General features: G+C 36.7%; 2 pseudogenes; both read right to left on the minus strand.

Annotated features, from left to right (window-relative positions):
• Positions 1 to 17,209: 17,209 nt before the first annotated feature.
• On the minus strand, positions 17,210 to 17,395 carry LOC129236527 (U2 spliceosomal RNA; annotated as a pseudogene).
• A 625-nt stretch (positions 17,396 to 18,020) lies between these two features.
• LOC129236599 (U2 spliceosomal RNA) lies at positions 18,021 to 18,204 on the minus strand (annotated as a pseudogene).
• Positions 18,205 to 21,510: the final 3,306 nt, after the last annotated feature.

A 21,510-nucleotide genomic window follows, 5' to 3' on the forward strand; every position in this document is an offset into this window, starting at 1 on the left:
CCGCTGCCAAAAGCGAAAAGCGAAACCGCCAACACAATGTGGAATTTGGCTGTCAAAATGTGCAACGGTGCGTGTGTGTGTAAATACATTTCTTTGTGTATGCACCTCATTCTGCACGTTCCGCGTGCCGGCGGCGCTAACATAATTCACCGGCAAGTGGCCTACACGTCTGCCACAAACTAAAAATAGCAGTGCAATGCGCTGGGAATACTAAAGAAGACTAAACTCCAAATTTGAGATATGACATTTTTACTTAGTGAATAAAGAGTAATGAATAACAATAAAACAAAACATGAATAACATGAATGAATAACAAAATAACAAAAAAAAAATAACAAGTATAGAAAACTCAAATAATACAAATTTTAAATATAAAATTTACCAAAATATAATTTAATAAAAAAAACCAAAAAAGAAAACAAATGTTTCAAATTAAGATAAAGTAAACAAATAAAATTAGGAAAAAAATAAAATAAAGTATAAGAACAGCTGTGGCAAAAATATGCGTATGAAAATACTTATTTTACATACATCTTTGGGCACACCGCTCATTTGCTGTTATAGTGTCGTAATCCAAAAATTGCTGTGTATAAAACTTATAACGGAATCTGTCAACATTATCTCATTAGATGAATATATGTCTTTACTTTTGCTTGGAGAGGAGAGTAAATTGAAAACCTTGAAGCCGTTTTTCTCAATATTTTGGTTTTCTGGATTATGACACTACTGACGTAAATGCACTTATGATGCATATATTTGGCAACCTTGCTTATTTTGCATATTTTAGCACAAATCTGAGAACTTTTACTAAATTCTTATTTTCCGACACCACATGAAGGTAACGCTGACATTGCGCGTTTTGATTTTGGCTTTTTAAAATGGTTTTGTACTAAATAAATAACAGACAGACAAGTACCATTTTGCAAGGCCTGCTAAAGTATCACTTCTGGAATCCAATTATTTAACATCAAGCAGCACTTTGAAACGGCAAAACACAAAGGGCAAGAAAATGGGAATTTAAAGAAATCAAAGACATTTTTTTTCTTTTCAATATGGGTATTTGTAAATCGCTGGTTGGTGCTAGCATTACGTAGAACAAAATCAGTTGTAGATTTTCTCCACAATCACACAAACTCCACGGTTCTTGGTATAACATCACTGCACACTAAATGCATTCTCGCTCTCTATAAGAATTGCTTAAAATTGAATTCAAAGGTCCAGATATTCGTTAGATTTCACTCGATTAATTTACTGAACCACTCCCACGACAGTCGGTTCAATCAAACTGGGCTCGGCTGAGCGTATGTGCTGAGATACCTTAACCTTTTTCACGCTGTAGCATCGCATTCGAGAAGAAGGTGAAAAAAATGCAATGCGATCTTGAAAAGGAATGTTGTGTAAACAAGTTAAGTCGAGATAAAAAAATTATCAGTTTTGAATATACCAGCAATCGACGATTGGGTCGACAAATTATTACAGAGCGAAATATCGGAAGACGTAGTGAGATTCTTTTCTTTGAAGATATCCTGATTGACTTTCGCAAATCAAAATCAATTGAAAATTTAAAATGAATGAAAGTGAAATAAAAAAAATTAAATTAAAATAGAATAAGATAAGATAAAATAAAATAAAGTAAAGCAATATTAAATAAGTAAGATAAAACTAAATAATAACAGAAATAAAAATTAAATAAAAGAAAATGTAATGAATATAAAAACCATCACAAATCAGTCTCTTGAGCTCTAGTTTTTAACCCGTTTAAAGAATCAGATGAGCGTCCAAAGAACGGACTAGGGAAAATCGAGTGGGCGCACATACTTATAAAACTACTCACCCGTTTTCTCAAGAAGGAGAGGAGAACATACTTCAGCACATACTCGATAGACGAGCAACGAAGAATATATAGCCACATGTGTAGGTCTTCCACGATAATGCTAATGGGACACTAATAGTCTCTGTGGGTTGAGTGAAAATGAAGAAGAGGTAGAGCGCATTCAGCACTTTCAATGGAAATGCCCTGATTTTTAAAGAATATTCTTCTGATTTCTGCGAAACCATATCTTCGGCGAAACTGAACAGTTTAGAGAGAGGAGCTGATTTAATTCGAGTAAAGAATGGGATGGTTTAAGGAATTATTTGAAGGCGTTAGAAACCAATTCGAATTGGTTTTAAAAGGAACCTATTTAACGTCATCCTAACCTAAGGAGAGATTTTCATTTTTCCATACGCACCAGCATCCGAATCGCCTGTATACCCAATATCAATGAAACCGTTGCACAAAAGTCGGGCGCTGCTAAACTTGAAGATAGGAATTTATTGACGCAACTACCGATAAGAAGATATCAATTTGTCCCAGTGACAGCACTTCGTCCTACCGCAAACCTACCTAGCAAACCTTTGTGCATTGGTTTGTACCGCTGTGTACTTAGGAGTATATACTTTCTTGTTGTGAGTGTGGCAGGTGTTGAATTTCAAAGACTATAAACGAACTTTTTTATTTATCTGTACATTTCTTTCTATTTTTTTTATCAATTCCATGATATTCTTAGTTGGTTTTGGTTTTTGCTTAGTATAATTTTTCCTTCCTCATCCTTTCCGCTCCCAATTTTTCCAATCAGTTGCCTGCCATAGTATGCAGTTTCTTGCTTTGCCTGCGCTGGTCCCCTTCAGCTGTAGCAACCCACAAATCTAGTTGCTTGCTTGTTCGGAGGTGTTCTAGCACCGCCTTCATACGGAGTGCATATTTAAAGGATTTCAAAGACTATTTGCAACTTTATTTTTGTCTATCCATTTCTTGCCACTTCAATTGTGCTAGCTGCACTACGCTTGCTACACTTTATTATTGTTGTTATTGTTTTCATCTTCATGGCACTTTTATGCGAATATTTATGGAATTTGTATTTGCTACAGAGTAGGTGTTACTTGATATGAATGTTGCAAAGTCGCTGTTGGCGTGCAAATGTTGCAAATGCAACAAATAGCGGCAAACTTGCAAATGCTAATTTTATTATTGTATTTTTGTGTTTTGTTTTCTACAATCATAAAATTCAAATTACCATTTGATACAGCGGCGTTGCAATTGTCTCTGCTACATTGTGTGATTGTTGTTGCTAGCAGCGCGTACCACCAGCGTATGCACACAAATTTTGTGCTTCATTGAATCTGTTTAAAATGGAAGTAACGACGCACAATGAAAATAATCCAACAATAGAGGTATCAACATAAAAATATTTGAGAGATAGTCGCCAAAAAATTTTCCGAAGTTTTAGTTAAGTAAAAAGTATATCTAAAAAGTAAAAGTGCACACAATTTGGTTTCTTTTTATGCGTGAAAGCGCATTTTTGTGTGGCTATTTTTAAAAGAACGCAGTGGATACTCTTAAAAAGAAACAGAAATAAGCAAAAAATATTTGCAATATTATTGGAATAAAAACTCACCATTGTTAATCCCCCTCGTCGCAAAATTGCAATTTTTTCTAATGAAAGTTTTGCGAGTTTATAGATATGTACTGCCATTGAATTAAAATGTGACCTTTCTACGGTGACCTGAAATCTATTTGTTTGAACTCACAAATCTCGGCACACCTAGTGAAGCCAAGTCCTTCTCCACCTGATCTTTCCAACGCAGAGGAGGCCTTCCTCTTCCTCTACTACCACCAGCTGGTACCGCATCGAATACTTTCAGTGCCGGAGCGTTTGTATCCATTCGCACGACATGGCCCAGCCAGCGTAGCCGCTGGATCTTTATTCGCTGCGCTATATCTATGTCGTCATAAAGCCCATACAGCTCATAGTTCAATCGCCTGCGATATTCGCCGTTGCTAACGTGCAAAGGTCCAAAAATCTTACGCAGAATCTTTCTCTCAAACACTCCAAGCGTCGCTTCATCGGATGTTGTCACCGTCCAAGCCTCTGCGCCATACGTAAGGACGGGCATGATGAGAGTCTTGTAGAGTGTTAGTTTTGTTCGTCGAAAGAGGACTTTATACTACTCATTTGCCTACTTAGTCCAAAGTAGCACTTGTTGGCAAGAGAGGTTCTACGTTGGATTTCAAGGCTGTCATTATTATCGGTGTTAATGCTGGTTCCTAACTATACGAAGCCTTTTACAACCTCGAAATCATAACTGTCAACAGTGACGTGGGTGCCGATATGCGAGTGCGCCGACTGTTTTTTGATGACAAGAAGTACTGCGTTTTGCCCTCTTTCACCACCAGATCCATTCGCTTTTCTTCTTTATCCAGTTTGGAGAAGGCAGAACTAACATCGCGGTTCTTAAGGCCAATGATGTCAATATCTCTCCGACATCAGGTTAAAGAAGTCACACGACAGCGAGTCACCCTGTTTAGTATCAAACGGCTCGGAAAGGTCCTTCCCAATTCTGATGGCGCTGCTGGTATTGAGCAACGTCATCTTCCATAGCCGTATTAGTTTTGCGGGGATACCAAATTCAGGCATACAAGTAACTTCTTTTCGTACTGTGGAATGCAGCTTTGAAGTCGGCGAAAAGATGGTGTGTGTCGATTCCCCTTTCATGGGTTTTTTCCAAGATTTGGCGTAATGTGAATATTTGGTCGATTGTGGATTTTCCAGGTCTAAAGTCACACCGAAAAGGTCCAATCAGTTGGTTGATAATGGATTTCAGCTTTGCACACAATGCGCTCGCTAGAACCTTATAGGCGATATTTAGAAGACTAATCCCGTGGATTGTGCAGGCAGAGCACACTTAAGTTCCAATCGGCAGGCATTCTTTCACCCGACAATATTTTTTATAGAAGCTGATGCATGCACCTTTCCAGCTCACCGCCGCCATGTTTGAATAGCTCAGCCGACAGTCCGTCGGCGCCCGCGGCTTTGTTGTTCTTTAGACGCGTTATTGCTATTCCCACCTCGTCATGTCGGGTAGCGGAACGACAATTCCGTCGTCAACGATTGGGGCATCAGGATCTTCACATTATCTGTGCGCTGCTGTAACTATTTTACAGGTTCGAGAAGTGTTCCCTCCATAATTTAAGATTGCTCTGGATGTGAGTCACCAGTTCGCCGTCTTTGTTCTTACAGGAAAACGCCCCGGTCTTAAAACCTTCTGTAAGCCGCCGAACTTTTGGCCAGCATCTCAAGCTTATCGCACTCACGTATTTCGGCCTCTCGTTTTTTTCTGTCTGATAATACATCTCTCTTCCTTTTTTAGCTCTCGGTAGCGATCCCACATGACTCGCGTTGCGCCCGATCGCAACGTGGCTTCATAGGCAGCATCTTTTTTCTGCGGCAGCATGACATTCCAGGTCATACAAACTGTTTTTTCGAGCTCGAAATTCGATTTCTTCTTCGGCGGCAGTACGTAGAGAGCGCGAAATGTTACTCCATTGCTCGTGCATGCGGGATTGTTGGGCAGTACTCTCTGAGGGCAGAAGTAAGAGTCGAGTGGCGAATCTTCTAGGTGTCTGTTGCAACAGATTCTTTGCGTAGGAGGATGTACGTTTTTTGCTGCACAGAGGCGTGTTCATAGTTTTCCTGCAACAAGGTAATGATCAGAGTCGATGTTGGGTCCTTGGATCGTACGTACATTTAAAGTACTAGAAACGTGTATTCCATCTATCACAGCATGGTCGATCTAGTTTCGCGTTTTGCGATCAGGAAACAGCCAGGTAGCTTGGTGTACCTTCTTATGCTTGAATCTGGTGCTGCAGACTACCATGTTTCGGACCCCGGCGAAGTTAATCAGCCTCTGTCCGTTACCGGATGTTTCGTTGTGCAGGCTGTATTTTCCGACTGTGGGATCAAAAATTGCCTCCTATCCCACCCTGGCGCTGAAGTTACATTTATGTCGTGGCGCACTAACCTAACGCACAACCAGCTATCCTGGTTGCTGGTATGCTTCGCCTTCTCACGTTGACTCGCTTTCGAACGAGGGTTCAGAAGCTACCCAGAGTATACTTGGGCAAATCGCGGAAGTTTTGAACTGCTTCAACTATATGTAGAAAAATAATCCTGGGCATTCCCAAGTAAGTGGCGGTCAGTAACTTTCCCCACTTGTGTTGGCTTCTACATATGGAACAATCCTCCGCTTTCCTCATTATGTACGTTTCATTTTGCTCCGATTTTTGATGCGTGGTCCAATAAGACTCACACCAAGGTCTTTAATTAAAAGTGATTTTTTGTGCTCCAAGGGTATATACGGTTTTAGCTCATTGTGGCGACAAATACTTCCAGTCCAGTTTCATCTTATGTCCAAAAGTTCCCAGCTTTCGTGCGAAGTGGTAACATTTTTGAAGGGGGACTTACGAATATATTTTCTATAGGCGTTCGCGCAGTTGGGAATATTTTATTTGCCAATTGGTTCCATCTTTTCCATCTTCCTCAACCTTCTACTCTAAATCGGACTCATGATTCAACGGCAAAGTAATCTCCTTCGTGCTGAGTACTGTCTAATAAAGTCGGCAACAGTCACTTTTGTTCTCTTTCATATGAACTCGTTTATATATCATCTTATCCTGAAAACACCTTGCTGCCCTATTTATACCAACTACAATACAATTTTAAATACTTCCATTATTAATTCGTATTTTAAGCATGAAAGAAAAGTATAAAACCAAAAGCACCTAAAGAAAATTATGCTTTTGTGCTACATCGCAATTTTTTTAGTTTCATTTGTAAGAAAAAATGCACCTCAATTACTAACTATGGGTGGTGATCATCCATAAAAGTCACACCCAATCACCTTTTAAACCAGCTTTAATGAAAATATCTCATTTTCATATAAAGCTTTTATGTATCGCAAAACATTCAGAAATATGTAAATGAAGAGTACATCTTAACTTTTTGATGACTTTCCTAATACATTTAAAGTAAGAAAGAAATATAACTCACTGGGTGGTTTACACCCTGACGTTAGTAATGCAAGGTTAATTGCACTTTCGGCCAAAAAACCTTACAACCGTTGTGAAAAAACTCCCTACCTGGACTAACACGGTTTTCTGGGTGATATCCTCTTTCATAAGGATAAAAAATAAAAATATACGTGTATCGGCGATTTTCATCTACACGTCACAATTTCTTCTTTTTTTTTGTATTTTATAACTTTAAACGAGCATGCATATCTGTATAGCCACACGATCTCAGGATTAGCTTAACGGATTTGAATGAAATTGGGCACACAGATATTGTATCACATTTCTAGACTTTTCTTCTAGGTGTTGCCACTGACAATATTTCACAGGGTTACCACCTGTTCGAAATTAAAAAAAAAAATTGCATGAGACATGCCAATTATGCTCTTGGTAGTTTATCAGCTGTAATATTAATTCCATGCCTTCGTATGTTTCTTTGAGGTTGGACAGCTGGATGTTTGTTACCGATATGAAGCAGCACTACTTTAAGGCTGTTGACCGATGCATCTATGAAAAGTCGCCACTCCTCTGAAATATGAGGGTAACCAATTTTTTCAAACATCGAATCAATATCACAACAATAAGCCAGGTTTTTTCCCGATCTTCGTGCAATTTAAAAAATTCGTCATATGGAATACTGCTACGTCGATCACGAGCGGCTATTGTTTTAAAATTAGCCGCCACTATATTCCACTGCTTAAAGCGTGATGCAAAGAGTTCGGCTGTTCTCATTGACAAATTTCCTTCTCGTACAAGGTCATTGAAGTCGGCTTGCGTTACTAAATGCGGCACTGTAGTCCCAAGTTCACTGGGTGTTGGTACAAATTCCGATACTTCTGGTTCCCCGCATTCGATGCAAGAAATCTTGATAGCATTGTTGGTGCTACTTTTGGTTCTCCATCCCTTAATTCGGGAACATCATCAAAAATCTGCATTGAAGCCGCTATACGTTCTTCTGGTGAGTACAGAACCGCTGGAATAACCCATTCTACATTAGCGTAGCGAATTTTGTTGCGGCGAAAGTATTGGTACCCTTTAGTTTGAGTAAAAGTTACGCAAAAGTAGCACAGTTCACTGCAGTGCTCCGTACGTGGTAGCCAAATTGTTGGTACAGAGTACTTTATTGTTGACCTTCCATCAGTAAACTTGCATAAATTTCTATAGCAATAGTCGCACACGACTTCCGGAGTATACCACAACTAAGGAACATAAGCAGTCTTGAATATTTTCTGAAACGAATCAACCACTGTTTTTGTAATATTTTTAAAATTTTTACTTGGTGCGAATAAGCCACAAACGTAATAAAAGTTATTTCGACTCGCGCACTGCATTTTTCGTAAGATGAAATATACAGAAAGACGTTTTCGCGCAACAAAACTTAAAACAATTGTCAAAGTATACGTCTCCTAGTAGCGCAACTGTCAGATGATCGGAACTTCCGGAACTGTAACAAACACACAAACGGCACAGAGTGTGTTGTATGAAACAATAAATTAAAGGTTAATAAGTTGTTTCAAAATTTGGAGTCCCTTCAAGTCATGAAGCAATAATTAAAGGTGATGTAAGTAGCCAATTTTCACCCTGTGTTAGCCATCTTGAAGCTACTTAATAAATCCGTGTTGTCCTCTTGGAAAAGCTACTTTTTATTTCAGAGCAAATTCTAAAGAAAAAGTACTCAAAAGCGTAGAAATGAAAATTTTTGCTGAAAAAGTTAGCAGGCAATATTGTTTTGCCTATTCCATTTTGCTTAGACTTTCGCATCTTTCAATTCTATTGAAAGTTCTGTGAAAATTACATTGATTAATAGCTGCTACATAGCCACATTTAGGTAAGTGTTTTGTTGCAGATTATCAATCTGATTTTTTGTTAATAACTGCTTAAAATTTATATACACAGGTGTGAAAAAATTTGTACACAACGCAAAATTATACTTCGTTGCTCCACCTTTTTGCTTTTCAACAGCTTGTAGCCGGCTTGGCATCGATTCCACTAACTTTTTGCAAACATCAGGGCTTATTTTATTCCATTCTTCGTGCAGAGCAATTTTCAAGAGTTGAATTGATGTACACTGCCTTTCCTGCATCCGGCGACCTAATTCATCCCACAAATGCTCAATGGCATTGAGGTCGGGACTTTGTGCAGGGGTTTTTATTACCTTTGGACAGTTATATAACAACCAGCTCTTGACGTCATATGAGAAATGTTTGGGATCGTTGTCCTGGTAGAATTGAAAACTACTTTCGATGCCTAGTTTTCTCACGCTTTCTTTCAAATTTTGTTTCAAAATTGTTAAATAAACGTGTTTATTCATTATTCCATCAATGAAATGCAATTTTCCAACTCCTGACGCCGCCATGCATCCGCAAACTATGTTTAACCGTTTTTCTTAAATTCTTGCCTTCCAGCTCCTTGTTCGGTTTGCGCCACACTTTACCCCTTCCATCACATCCAAATAAATTAAATTTACTTTCGTCAGTAAATAATACCTAAAGAATGAATATTAAAATCATGAAATTGTTATTTTTTCCCCCACTTACAGTGCTCCAAAAATCGAAATCCTTAGCTATATATTGGCGAGCAAAAACAAGCCGGTCATTTTCTTGCTTATTAGGGGCTTCTTCCGCGCAACTCGGCCGTGAAAATCATTTTTTCGAAGAAGTCTTCTTATTGTTTCGGGATTTACCTCCACCCCAGAAGCTTCTTTAACCATCGCAGTTAATTTTGGAGCAGAAATGAATGGATTTTTCTTCACTTCCCTTAGCACCATGCTCTCATCTTTGGACGGGTTCCACGATGCTTATTTGCAATGAAACCACTTTCATTGTATCTAGCAATAATATCGTGCACTGTTGACTTGCTTTTTTTATCAATTTCGATATTGCTCGCTCAGATTTTCCGTCTAAGTGCAGTTGAATTACTATTTTGCGTTCCTCCAATGTAGACTGTTTACCATTACGCGGCATTTTGCAAAATACTTTTATAAACTCACCCAATGATTGACAAGGCAACAATGAACAATAACTTTTAATACAAGTATAGAAAATTTAGAAATAACGGTATGCATATTTGCAAAACATGGTTTGCCCGACTTTAAATGTGAGACAGAGAAGTGGCCTTTTTCAGTTTTTTATACATTAACATTTTATAAAGCAACTTGGAATATATTTTTTTGTTGTTTTTAAATAAAACAATTTTTGTGAAAAAACAGAAAAAGGTAGAGCGTGTTTTCTTTCATCAAAACATAGATATTATGTCTAGAAGTTTTCGTATGCATCTGCCTGACTTTGAATGTGAGTGACTGTATATAAATTTATCTTTTTTTAACACAGATTTTATACTTGTAACTTTGCAGGTAATCTCGTTAAAAAATCAAATGTATGATTAGCGGACGTGACGAAATAAAAGTGGTTTTTCCTCGTTAAGAGTTTCCACTAATCTCAAGTTGTTTTATTTATTACTTCAGTGTAGGTTAACAAATGGCACATATAGATTCCAATCCGATGCATGGTCAAAATACATACATATATGACACAAATCCATGGGAATAGTTAAGTTAAAAATATAAATAATTAGGTACCACTTATAAAATAACATAAAATTATTCTATGACTTACAACGACCTTTTTAAATTTTTTACTACATTTTCAGAAAGGGGATAAACTTATGCCCTTTTTCCCTTGCTTCCAAATTGCATCAATGGATTAAGTAGCATCCGAAATCAGTTGTCAAACTTTACTTAACCTTGTATAATTGAATCATGCCTTCAAGTTATGCCGAAAATTTAGAAAAACTTTTTTTTTTTAGAAAAAAAAAATCTAGAAAATCTGAGAATTGATAAATTTTTTGTTTTCATTTTACATAATTAAAACATTTCCACGAGTCAGCCAGCAGAAATTCAGCGCGATTGGATCGCGGAGAAAGGGTTAAAAATTGATCCAAAGTTTTTCACACAGGCGGACTACGAGCTCTATATTTTATACATAAAAAAAAAAATTCGGACGTGTACATGAAAATCGCCGATACACGTGTATTTTTATTTTTTCTCCCCTTTCCGAAAAAGTATATAGAAATTAACGCATAATTCATTTTTTGAATAAGATAAATGTTGAAAGTCCTTGTAAACCACACAAATTGCAAACGTATGACACAATGTTCTGCGTACGATTACCTCGTACCATTAAAAATGTCAAACTTTGCATTAACACAGTCAGATTTCTCTTATTTACATTGATGATGCCGTAATTCGACATTTAAGTAATTACCCTCGTACTTTTAGAGCTTTATTAGGGTGTTTGAAACATTCCGGCTTCTCTTTCTCCAAACATATTAACTAACAAATTGGTATTAGGTTGTATACATAGTTTTCTGTCAGGTGTATGCGATTAATCTTTCATTTTAAAGTTTTTCTCATTTTGGTAAGTTTTAAGCCCCCATTTACTTATGGTATATATGTATATACATATGTACACTACGTATTCATATGTATTGTACCCGTACATGCCAGTAATTCGATCTTAATCACCCTCCAAGTAAATTGATTGCATCAATAAAAACCTAAAGAAAAAACACGAAATCTCTATGGGCAAAAGTTCAAGCGACGACTTAATTAAAATTGTATATGACAATCATAAAAATATTTGTTGCTTAATTGAAAAGCTTGATAAAATTGTATGGGGCGCCAAGCGAATTCTGGGCGATGCCAGCACACATCTCAACATACATATGTCTTGGTAATTACTTGCATACGAGTACATAAGTGTCTTCAAGTAGAAATGTCGCTTTACCAGCAATAAAAAGGTCACCCAGCCAAAGCTGCTGCCTAGCTTCTGAGTGCTGCCTACCGATCGGCACCCAACTCGAAATTCACTCAGAATATCAACACTCAACAAGTCACTTTACTGCGCTCTAGCGTACTCGTGGCGACAACTATAGAAGGGGTATTCAAGAAACAGCTACTTGCATTCAAGCGCATATACATACATACATACCTATACACACAATTAGATACATCCGATGGGACTGTGCATGCCAGCACAAAGGAAACTCTTTGCAGTTGGTGTGAGTAAGCGCGAAAGAACTCAATAAAAAGGCGAACGAGTCAATAAGATAAAAAGTAGTCAAGCACAAAACGAAAATAAAAAGCAAAACAAAGCAACAAGAAAAAATATAAACAAACGAAAAGGCAAACAAATGTAGTGACTGTCCGTCCGTTGACTGAGCGATCAGTCAAGCGGCAACTACGCAACAAGTATTTCCCTGTGCTGCTGTCATTGGCTGAGCAGCTGACGTCGTACAGCGACCGCGACTTGAGCCAAACGTGCTGAAGGCTTGCTGGGGCTAAGTCGGAGAATGAAAGAACCGGCAAAGTGGATGCGTCTTCGCCAGCAGAGGCAGCAGCAACGACAACCACCGGCAACATGAGCCAGCGGTGCGGCTGAGAACTGTAGCAACATGACGCGCAACTATGCCTACTTGAGTGTGACTGACTGACTGGCTGTACGCTTGTGTATGTGCACGTATGGGTATGGGTAAAGTGTGTGCGTGCATATGTGTTGCGTCGCAGTAAGCATGCCACAACCAAGTCTGTTGCTGCTTGGTCAGTTCAGTTCACTTCAGTCAGTCATTGAGTCAGACAGTTTTCCGTAGAGTTCAGCACCGTTCGGTTTGATTCAGTCGTAGTCATTCAGGCAATTAGTACTGGTAGGCCCAGACTATCAGTCGCATTATATTGTATGTTGAAGAAGATTCGTTTGGGGCCCGCATAACGTGCTTCAGCAAATCGCACGTCGCTATTGTCGTGTGCGTGTCGGTGTTTTTGTGTGTGTATGCGGATGCGAGTATTCCGCATGAATTTGAAACAGTAACAATAAAACACGCACTAATAATTACAAAAATACAAAGTCAGTGTCGTGCATTCTCTGTTGCTCAACATGAGCGGCGACCAAATCAAAGGAATGTCGTGCACTCGCCTCGTGCGCGCCCATAAGGGTGATTCGAATTGAAGCACAGTTGTGCGCAACAAATGAATGGAGTACGCGCAAGTGTCGTACCAGTTTTGTAAAAATAATATTAATAGCAAAACAGTGAATGTGTTGCGCGTTGTGCATTATATATAGGCTACAGTAAGTTGGCATTTAGCTGAACTTAAAAAGGCTTTGCGCTCGTATTTATTTCTGTAGCGATATTTTTCGCATGTGAAATTAGCTAAAACGGTGTCAAACTCATAAAAAGGTTGTAAAACTTCAAGAAAAGTCCGAAAATTAAAATTAAATTGTATAACAATGAAAGTATCGATGAGTTGTAAAAGTATCTTGCAGCGGATAATGCTTTTGCCGTCGCCCATAAGCAGCGCAGCGCATCGCTTTTGAATGGATGTGCATAGAATTGACAACTACAAAAAAATTTAAATTTTAAAAAGTGTCTGTGTGATGCAAAAGTTAATTCCCGCTAATAATGCATTTTCCTAATATTGATTTTGAACCCATGCGGACTCATTAGAAAATTGTAGAAGCCTAAAATTGCCTGCAATATACCAATTTATTTGTCGTGATCTGGTCCACAAGTGTGAAAGTGCAGGAATTTAGTTTAACAACTGTTTATCAATCCACCTTAACAAAATTTCAAGTAAATTTCGTACGCTTTCAAAAGTGTTTATAAGATACACATATTCTGTGATCTCCAAGTGCCTTTTTTGTATAATTTGTTTATGAATCCAAACATTTTGAGGTGCATTGATTTTAATTCAGTGCACTTCTAAATGACAATGGCTTCAAATTTTAAAAGATCTGCAGACGTCCTGCCAATGCATTTTTTAGCCAAGAACAGCATTGATTTTGAATACATTCGCAGTGGTCGACCATTTTTGCTACAAAAACTTCGTTTCAATAGCCTGAAAAAAAAAAATTAAAAATGTATTTGAAAAGTATCTTTGACATATAAAAGGAATTTTGAAATGCTAACATTTTTTATGTATGCTTATTTAAATGAAATATCACAATTTCGCAGAAAAAACATTAAAAATATAAACAAGTAGTTTTCAGACACACCAGGGCTCTAATTTTTTTTTTCGTGGAATAAAGTAGTACGAAAATTGCATATTTTGAGCTAAATAAAAGAGTCTGTATACAGTCCCTTAGAGTCCAAATACAGTTTATGCGGTGCTAAAAACACACAATTTGAACTTTACTGAGATATGCCATGACAGCTCAAAAGTCAGAATTGAGCTGAATTTAGAGATACAAATTCTTCTACATATTTCATTTCTTTTGTGGTAGCATCTCGTGATTCAAAATAGTAAAAACTGCTTAAAATAGTGAAAAACAACTGCAAAAATTAGCAGAAAACATCGAATTATAAAACGAAACTAAGCCTTGAATGAAAAAAAAAATTATAAAAACGGATAGGCAAAATTTTCGGAAATAGATTATAGGGCCTCGACAGAAATCCAAAAAGCAGAGAAAAATTATTTGCTAAGAAAAATTCACAGTGAACTCGAGATAACGTCACCTTAATATAGCCTAACAAAGTCTTCTCACAACATTCAAATTATTCGTTCACATTATCAATATTCACATTTTCGTTTTCGTTAGTTCGCAGGACTTTTTTCGGACTGATTTTGCATAAAGTCCTTTACAAAATTAATAGTAAGAAACAAAAATAAAATTTGTTTAATGCAAACTAATTAAATCAAAATAACAATGGAAAAAATTAAGACTCTTACTCGAATGAAAATAGAAAAATACCTACATATATTTCGATTTCCTGCTTGTTTTCTGCAAAGATTTAATTCTGTAACTTAGCAACCTTTCTAATCAGGATGAATTCAGAGAAGAGAGAAACGGATTTAAAAATTTGGTAAAACGGGTGTTGCGTTTCCTATAATATAATTTTTTTAAGACTTTTTAATTTTCGTAATTTTCGATGAATTTTATATTATTATAAATCTTGTATTTGGGAAGTATTTAAACATTTTTTAATTTATAATTTTTTATAGTTTTTCTTATTCTCCTTCTTTATATTCACCTTAGGGCGGGTCGATTTAAAAATCGCTCATTGCTCTGTGAAAATCGTATTCTAGGGATCAAAATAAGAAACTTTGCCGAAGGAACCATACTTCTAAAACGAATTCTGATGTCCCCCAACTTCAAAATATCACCATTTTTGGCCTTTACATGAAAAAATCAGCTAAATGGCTATGTTTTTTCTTTATTTTTATTTATGTATAATAATATTTACTATTTATTTATAATAACATCTATTTTTTCTCTTAAGAAATTTATTTAGTCAGAAAATATGTAAATGCAAAAATTTATTTAAGTGAGTTAAGAAAAGAAACTAAAAATTTCGACCCAAATTGGGGGGCATCAGAATTCGTTTTAGAGGTATGGTTCCTTCGGCAAAGTTTCTTATTTTGATCCCTAGAATTTGATTTTCACAGAGCAATGGGCGATTTTTTGCCTCCCCACAAATCGACCCGGCCTAGTGTACATGTATTAATTAGAAGCCCTCTAAAAATATTTATGAATTTTTTTAATTTTCGTAAACACGTATTAATCCTTAAACATTAATTAGGATACCTTTATCACCTCTTATTTTAGTTGGAGTGCTTGCATTTAAATATCGTTGCACACTTTTTTTTTTAATTTCTATAATTTGAATTTTTCATTAACTAAATATCTGTCGACAAGCCTAGTATAGACATATTTTAAATAAATCCAGTCAAAAATCGTAAACAAATTCGTAAGAGGCACTTGCAGACACCAAAACAAAAGTTTATCAAAATAGCATTTGCGTCTGTAGAAACAATTTTAGAAATTGCGTTCAGAAAAAAAAAATTACGAGTTTACATGAATTCAAAAATACATATTTTATTGGGTAAAACAAAAACTCTCAACAACTATTTGCACAATATTTGCCGTGTAGCTCACATGAAAATGTACAATACTCGTACGAGTCAATAAATCACTGGCGCATACCATTCAATCAGCCCATCAATTCCGATCAGCGCAAAATATGCAAACAAAAATAATTAAGTGGGCTTTGTAAAAGTATTAAGCACACAAATTGCTAAAAAAAATTCCGTGAAATCAAAGCAATCACCACATGTGAAGTGCCCGTGATGCGCCCTAAAGTGTTGTAAAATGTTTACAAAAAATTTGTTTATGCTCTCGCGGAAGTATTAAAGTTAGAAAAATCTAAGAGATGCATTTTTACCAAAAAACGTACAAATTTGTAAATCTTCAATTATTTTAAATAAATGTGTAAATACATAGTGTACTTCACTACTTTTTCAGTTTGTTTACAATACTTTGCAGAGTGGCAAAAATCAACAATGAAGAGTGGAAATGAATAAAAAAAAAATACTTGCCTTTTTTCCAAAACACAACTGATTGCCAAGTTCATTGCTCAGCATTTGCAGTAATAAATAAATGAGCACATGTGTTTTGCAAAGTTAATGAAAATAGTACATATACTGTTATAAATGTACATATGTATGTGTATCGTATTACAAAAACAAGGTCAGCCAACTACTCTGTACTTGATTTGCTTAGTTTTTCACAATCTGTATTTTTTTGTGGTCACCCCTAGTTACAGTCATTACATGGCCAAGTAGCACCTTATGGTAATTTTACAATGTGAAATTGAAATTTTCCAAATTGTGTTTAAACTTGTAAGTTATTTTTCTGGTGTATCTGTGTAAAATATTCAAGAAAAGTACTTATTTACCATTTTTTTTTATTGCTTAGCAGATAGTTGATTATATACAAAATCTAATTTTACTTTACAGTAATTTGCAAGTACTGGGTGCGTTTTATATGGCAGCTCAAATACTTGTATATTTTTTAGTAACTTTTAAATGATAGCGGATCCCGTAATTCGTTCCACTTTGATGGGAACCTCCGTTTTTTTTGGCTGCTAACATCTGTACTATTGTCAAATAAAAAAATACCAGTCTAACGGTTAGACTTGATAGAAGTGAAACCTTCCGTAAAACAAACTGAGAGAGAATAAGACGAAAGCAGCATTAGGAGCGGGATAATTATAGGTTCATTATAATATTGCTATAAAGTTCATATTTTATTTTCTTCATTTTATCATTATTCATCCTCAATGTTTTCAATTTCAACAAATGATACGAGTGGCTTATGATAGATAAAATATGATACAAATGCTTTGGTTTCGATGTTGTCAAAAAATATACCCAAACGGACCGAAGAAACAGACTTACAAATTTCCTCCATTTTCGTCTACTTGTATTCATATAAAAATTTATGTCTCTTCCCACCAAAGCTAAATGTATTAGTATATTTCTTCTTGTATTTATTCAAGGCTGAAATCCCGGCGGTACTGCAATACCGGGTCAACCCGTGGCAGAGGTGGAGAGCAAGCCCCTAAAACACTCCGCCCATTTCCAAAAATTAGTTTAACATTTTTTGTCCTCCGATTGAGGATCTATCAGATGTTAAGCTGATAACCACACTACCTAGTCAATACATTTTAAATAATAAACCTAATAAACCTTTTGAGAATTACACTCTCACAAAAATTAATGTACGAAATGTTTATACCGATTCACTTAAACTGACTTTCAGTATCTAAACCAGTGCTGTCCATCCCATACATCAATTGATGACACGTATTCTTACTCTCCATCGTTCAGTCGTTAGCAAACCAGCAACGAATAAACATCACGTTTGTCCGCGACGCTTAATGTATGCAATACAATGCCCTGTGAGAACTTTTTTATGTTAGAAAATGCCTTTGGCGACTTGCAATGCCTTTTATGTTATGTTACAAGTCGTCGTTCAAAGGAAGCTATAGATATAATATCAAAAGGCATTTCGATTCCTCCCACAAAAATTTTCTACTCCAATCCAATATTAATTTATTTTGGTTTAAATTTCCCACTGGGCTGCTCCCATTCTCTCGTTCTCACTTATACACTCACATTTTTCATTTTGGACAGCACTGATCTAAAACAAAAAACTGTTTTCAATAAATAATCAGAAATGTCCTACAATGCAAATTTCAAAAAAAAAAACAAAATTCCATTTTCGTCTACATGTATTCATATAAAAATGTATGGCTCTTCCCACCAAAGCTAAATGTATTAGTATATTTTTTCTTGTATTTATTCAAAGCCGAAATCCCGGCGGTACTGCAATACCGGGTCAACCCGTGGCAGAGAAGGAGCAAGCCCCTAAAACACTCCGCCCATTTCCAAAAATCAGTTTAACATTTGTTGTCCTCCGATGGAGGATCATTCAGATGTTAAGATGATAACCACACTACCTAGTCAATACATTTTAAATAATAAACCTAATAAACCTTTTGAGAATTACACGCTCACAAAAATTATTTATATCAACATATAATATAACGCTTCGTAACTAAATAACTTTTAGGCCAGCACCTACAGCATGACGCGGTAGCCGAGCGACTAGCAATGTGAGCTTCCGATCCAAAATCCTTGGTTCGAATCACAAGAAAAAGAAAAAATAAAAATAAAAGTTATTTTTATTTAGTTCGTCGCTACGTTTATATCAACATATAATATAACGCTTCGTAGCCAAGTTGGTCGCTTTTTTCGTTTCACTTTTTCCCAAATCACTCCCAACGATTCTAAAGAAGTTTTCACTTCAAAAATAAAAAAATGGTTGATATTTGTAACGGGTACTCTCTGGAGGTACCCAACCGACTCTAAAAGTTCTCTCACGTATAAAAAGCTGCACTGTTCTTGAGTGTCATAGGATATACTTCATTTTAATATTTTAAATAGCATCGGAGATATGGGCCTTGAAAAACATAAAATCGGTGAGCTTCGTAGAACGAAACCGAATTAATATAATGTACTGGTACTTTTTTTTGTGGATGAGGGTGTTTAAAGTGCCTAATGCATCATCAAAGCCGCCGTCGGGGCAATGGTACGTCCGGAGACTAAAAAACTCCCCCTTGTTTGGAACCGCCGTCCACCTTTCGCATTACTTCAGAGTGCCGTTCCATCTTCCTTATTATGCCTGCGTCCAGGAACCGTTTTTTAACCGCAGAATTCTTTCCGCGAAACCACTGATGATCGCCCACGTTTGCTCGCTGCTTAGCATCTTGTTGATTACATTTTCAATGGTTATGTTGTTGACTGCATTCTCCAGCGTTCGACGTTCTTGTTCCCAACGCATGCATTGTAAGAATGTGGAAGTCAAGTGCATTAGAAGAAAATTTACTTAACCTTTTTGGATGACTACCACCTATTCTGTTTAATACATAAAGAGTCCGGCACTCAAAGTGTAACCAATTAAAAAGGCCGTAAATATAGTTTGGAAAATTACTTTTACTCAATTCAAAGTAAAAAATGTGTGAAAATAATACAAAATTAGGAATCAATTTACTTTTGCTCGATATGACCACCTTTTGCCTTGACTATGGCCTTGACCGGATTCGCGTCTGGTGAATTTGAGAACCATTGTGTGGGCGTTATGAAGTTCAGAACGTTGTTTTTAGTCGTTCTTAGTTCACTCGAGCTTTGTGAGACGGTGCCGAGTCCTGTTGAAACGTGCATGGTCTGCCACAGAAATGTTTTAGTGCCCACGACTTCAAAGGCGGGTCCTGCCTCCTGGTGGCCAATCGTTGACTCAAATTCTCGTATGAATGGTCGGCCAAATAAACCCTATCATTTTGGGAGTTTATGAACTGCTCAATTTGAAAAAAAAATTCTCGTTAGAAAACGCAATGTTCGGAAATCAACCGCAATGCAATCGCACTATTACGTTTGAAATCCATTACTGACATTCTTTTTTCGCGTTTACTCTTGGCAAAATGTTTCCGCGCGTTATAAACAATACTCTGGACTGTCATTTAGTCAACTAACAGATAGCTGATGCCCGTGCATCAGTTGCGCGCGCGATCTGAAGTTGGTTACACTTCGAGTGTCGGACCCTGTAGTTCCTAGGACATTCTCTGTGGCCAGGAACTCTTATGTTACTACGTTTGTCGTATATTGCAAAGCCCATTTAGAACTCTTTTTCGTGCGATAGCTAATTTCGAGATAGTACCGTTTAAGTGTGGAGATGTATTAGTGGTGTGGTTGTCAGCGTAAATCGCAACATGCGGGATTAGGGTTGAAGAACCTGCAGTTTTCAGGTGGGCGAATGCGTATAATCAGTGCGCATTTTGTGATTTGAGTTCTCGCTTTTTTCTTCTAGTACCATATATAAATATATGTATGTACACAGGCATATAGGCCACTGACAGTTTTTCTAGATTGCGTTAAGTTAAAATTTTTTCATAAGCACTCCTAAACAAGCTTGCTTTATTTACTTTTATTAAATGGTGTAACTGAATCTGCGTTCGAGTACACGCAAATTAAAATCAAAGAGCAAGCTTTGTTGAATTTCTAAGCAAATGGGAGTTAAAAGAAAAAATATTTAGATTTTTCGGAACATGTCTTAAGGGCCATATGGTTTTAATTTGTAAAGATTTTAACGGTTGAATAAAGATTTAGAAGACTTGAAACTGGAACCAACTATTTTTTAACGGAGTGAAAACTTATAATATGATTTTACGGTTGGGTGTTACGATCCCGCTAAACCCTGTTTGCAGCCGTTCCGAAATTAAGATATACACCAATACGACACTTACGTCATCTTTGTGAAAATCACAATTATTTTATAACACGCCTAAGGTATACTAGAATGAAGAAGAAGAAAGCAAATTACTTTAAAGACAACAGAAATATTGTTATCGTTGTGTTTGCTATATCACTGCCATTCGGAGTTAAGTCTTTATATAAACCCAAAGTAAAAGCAAGGAAATATCACGCGTTGCAAAACTGCTTTCAATTCTTCTCACTCTGAAGCTTTTATCCCAAAGTATCGTTTATGGCTCCCTGAAAGCTCTGGTGACAGAGAGTAGTTATTTAGATTAGCAAAGAGGTTTTTATGCAACAATTGGAAGATATCACTTTTTCGATCAAAAGTCCCGACTAAAGCCTTTGGTAGCTTGAGGTTTTTGTTCAAAATTTCTTTATGAATTGCCTACTTACTAGTCGCGTGCATCGCCTTGGACAGGCTACTATTACTATAGTACATACTTGCATTTACGAGTGATCTAAGCTGCTTTTAGAAAAAATTCAAATTGTCTCATTTTTGTCATTGAAAATTGAAATCCAAAAACTCTGAAACTGAAAAACTAAGACCTAAGAAAGTCGACCGGTTTACTAAGTTTCACTGCGCTGTTGACTGAATGTAAGCATAATGCCGGCTAATCAGGTAAATTTTGCATAAATACAAATGCACACACTACCGACTGAACTTTATGGCCACAAAATTTATAGTCTTCCTGCTTTCCAGTTTGCTGAAGCCGGTGGCTCCTGTCGTTGTGTATAATATACCTTTGTTTTTTTTTTCTTTCGCATGTTTACCTTTGTTTCCTGTTTTACGGGTTCTTTCTGCAGCGACTGTTAATAGCTTCGTCATGCTTACCTCATCGGTGTCGCCGTTGAAGGTCGTTCATCGTTGAGTGATCAACAAGCAGCTAAACAAACCATCAAACAAACAACGAACAACAGAGACTAACAGTTGCAGTAACAACAATGCGCTTGGGAGAAGCCCAAAATTGGATGCAAC

Source organism: Anastrepha obliqua, chromosome 1 (assembly GCF_027943255.1).
Source record: "Anastrepha obliqua isolate idAnaObli1 chromosome 1, idAnaObli1_1.0, whole genome shotgun sequence".
Classification (NCBI taxonomy): domain Eukaryota; kingdom Metazoa; phylum Arthropoda; class Insecta; order Diptera; family Tephritidae; genus Anastrepha; species Anastrepha obliqua.